Raw genomic sequence first — 3,563 nt, 5'->3', positions numbered from 1 at the left:
TATAGAGTGTTTAGAATACATATATTTTAGAATCAAATCTATGTTGAAATATTTAGTAATTTGAAAGTAAATTAAATTCAGCCTCACTATCAGTTTGATAATTTGGTGATTGTTAACTCAATAATTGATGTTTGATTTCAAGATGTAAGTGTTGCACAGAGGAGACAATAGTAAATTACCTGAATAAGGCAAGGAGTGGAAATTTTCAGATTATTTTCAGTAAGAAACATAACTCTACTGAATTAAAGATCAACAGAAAATAGATAGCAGTGGGCTTGGGGCATTCTAGACACAGAGTGGCATGACCAAAGGCAGTTGTAAGTGACCTGGCCTAGTGTATTTAAAAAGTCATGAGATTTAATATTAGTGTTTTATACAATTTAATGCGGAGAATGTGAAGGTATTGGGGTGGGAGGGTGTACAGTAGTTTAATATTTAAAGGGGCCAGGGCCTGATTAGCCTGTACATTTTTTAAACAGAGGACAAATGTGATTGGTCTTACATTTAGAATGACTACCTTGGTGTGTAAGTGGAAGGATGATTTGAAAAACAGCAATACTGGAGAAAGAAACTTTAATTAGGTCACCATCAATGTACTATATAAAAGAGATAATGAAGATATAACAGGAAGTAGTGACAGTAGGAAGGAGAAAGAAAAGAGATTTTAAAGGTAAGAAATAGAATATATAGGGTTATGGTGACCTGCTAAGTGATTGTCTGGGTTTAGAGAAAGGAATGAGTCTAGGATGATGCCCAGATTTCTAGCTTAGCAACTTTGTTGGCAAATGGTTGCATAAACACAGTGAATGGCAGAAGAAATATTTAGAAGTCAAAGGAGTTAAGTTTCAGGTAGAGTGAATTTTTCCCTGCTTGTGGACTAGTCATGTGGCCATGCTTAACCATCTCTGCATTGTAGAGTCTTTTCTCAAACCATATATCTCTTATACTAGCTTTATCCTTTTGAATATTTCTGTTTTTATTTATGAACAATCATCACGGTATATTTTCATTATATTTAATTACATTTCCTCCTGATTATCAGTTACTCATGGCTAGAGAATATGTCTAATGGATCCAATTTTATTAGCTACTTTCTTATAGGTCAATAATACAATGATCAGTGAGAAAGTAATTACACAAAATATTAACAAATTAACCCTTTTCTGATTTGTTCTCCCACCATTTATGTGGCTCCAACCTACTAATCTAGCTTCAAAAATGACTTTTTCTGCAACACTTTATAAAAGGTATCTTTTCTCTATTTCCATATGATCTCATGGCTCCTAGTATTCCTAACTTGTCACACTGTTTTTCCCCCACCTGTTCATCTTCACAGCTTCTTCTAGCTACATTTTATGAAGGGCTGGGAAAGATCCCAGTAAGAATTCATCTGTTTCTCCTTCCATAGACATCCTTACTCTTCCCTTCAACCTTCTAGTTCCTCCTGGGATTAATATTACTTGAATATGGAGATTATGTCAGATTATAGCATACCTATGTTTTCAGATATCTTGGCATATGGGTTTTGGGAGACTTTTATAACCCTTTTCTCAGGAGAGAGTCAAATTTCAGTTGTCACCTAACCAGTTTTATACCTTTCACAGCTTCTTTCTATTCCCTGACCTCTGTGGTCAAGGCCAAAAGTAGCAGAAGCCACTCCTTAGAGACTAGCAAGGACCTAAAGAGGTTTTGACCATGTCCCCTCAGACTCAGAGAATTTTTCCAGGAATCATTGCTCCATGTATACATTGAACTCTTTCATTCCTATTATACCAAACCAAAACCCAAACCTGCTGCTGGCAAGTTGATTGTAACTCATAGCAACACAATTGGACAGCTAAGGCACTTAACTCCTAGCAAGAGGGCTGGCGGTTCAAACCCACCAGCCACTCCTTGGAAGGAAGGTTGGACAATCTACTTCTCTAGAGATACAGCCTCAGAAACCCAAGGAGGGGTTGCTATGGGTCAGGTCTGACTTGACAGCACGTGACAATAATAACAACAGAACTTCCTCATAGGATTTCTAAGGCTGTCATCTTTACAGGAGCAGATCACCAGGTCTTTTCTCCTGGAGACACAGAACAGCCAACCTTTTGGTTAGAAGCCAAGCACTTAACTAACTATTGCACCACCAGGGCTCCTTTTGTCATTACACAGTCCCAGTTAATGTCCTGCTTGGGTTCTCCTTCTCTGCACATTCCATTGATATGGATGCACCTATCTACCAGAAAGTAGTTTCTATTTCATTGCAAGATTCTGCTTTTCATACATATGGCCCACAATTTCACATTGCACAACATCCATCACAGCTATTACTTCCAGTTTGACTTTAAAAAAGGACTTATCATCCTATCAACCTTCCTAATCACTGGTCCCCACCACTCATCTGTCAGTTTGTCGTACTGTACGGCTTGCATGTTGGTGTGAGGCTGGAGGCTATGACACAGCATTTAAAATACCAGTAGGGTCACCTGTGGTGGACAGGGGAAAGCCCTCAACGAGAGGGTTAACAAAGTGGCTGCAACAATGGGCTCAGGTATAGCAAGGATTGTGAGGCTGGCACAGGACCGGGCAGTGTTTAGTTCTGTTGTACATAGGGTCACTATGAGTTGAAGCCTAGTGGATAGCATCTAAAAACAACAAAAATCCTTGGTCCTTTCTCCCTTTACTTCCTGTCCCACTTTCATTTTTTACTTCTAGAAGGTTAGAAGTATCTTTCTGACTTTCATGATCTTTAGTTTCAAAAGAGAATATGTAGATGTATTTTGAAGCTTTTATTGTTTGGTTATCATTGTTTGTACCCACCATTCCATGGGAGACTCATAACCTGTTCCCGAATTCATTTACCTTGACTTGGTTTCCTGTTGCCTGATCCAATCCTCGTATCTTCATGTACTCACTCCTACTGTAAATGATAAGAAGCCCATGGTCATGATGCATCAACTTGACAGAATGCAGCCTGTTGCTCCCGTGAAACTTCTTTTAAATGTACTTACTCTGGACGTGTCCTTCTGACTATTGCATGGCGCCAGAGTGTGATCATTATGCTTCCCTTGCCAATCCAAGTCTTCCCATTGTACGGCACTTGAAGATTTTCAATTGGACTGTCTCATCACAAAACATGCTATCATTACCTTGAACTTTTGTAATTGATTCTCCACTCCATGCTCTGCCTCAATTTATATCAATCTCATTTCTTTCATGTTGAAAACCAGATTTTCATATAAAAGTATTATGATTAGGCAGAATAAATAAGCACAGGGGAAAAATTCAGACAACGTTTTGGATCATTGTTATGTTTTATTTTGCTTTGGAAACAATGCATCTAAGTTCCATCTTACTTTAGATTTTCTGTCTTCCCACTTCCATAATATTAGGTAGAATATAAACATATACACATACACACACACACACACACACACACATTCTATTTCAAAGTGGAGATAAGAAGTTGGTAAGAATTAAGTGAGCAAAGCCTGACTTTGGAAACCATGTGGTCAATATTCAGTGTCTAAGGGATGCTTTAGATAGACAGCTTGGGCAGTGTTGACTTGTAGAAGCAG

Source organism: Orycteropus afer, unplaced genomic scaffold (genome assembly GCF_000298275.1).
Source record: "Orycteropus afer afer isolate SDZICR_OR568_19922 unplaced genomic scaffold, OryAfe1.0 scaffold00170, whole genome shotgun sequence".
In the NCBI taxonomy this organism is placed as follows: domain Eukaryota; kingdom Metazoa; phylum Chordata; class Mammalia; order Tubulidentata; family Orycteropodidae; genus Orycteropus; species Orycteropus afer.
Note: the sequence above shows the minus strand (reverse complement) of the source record.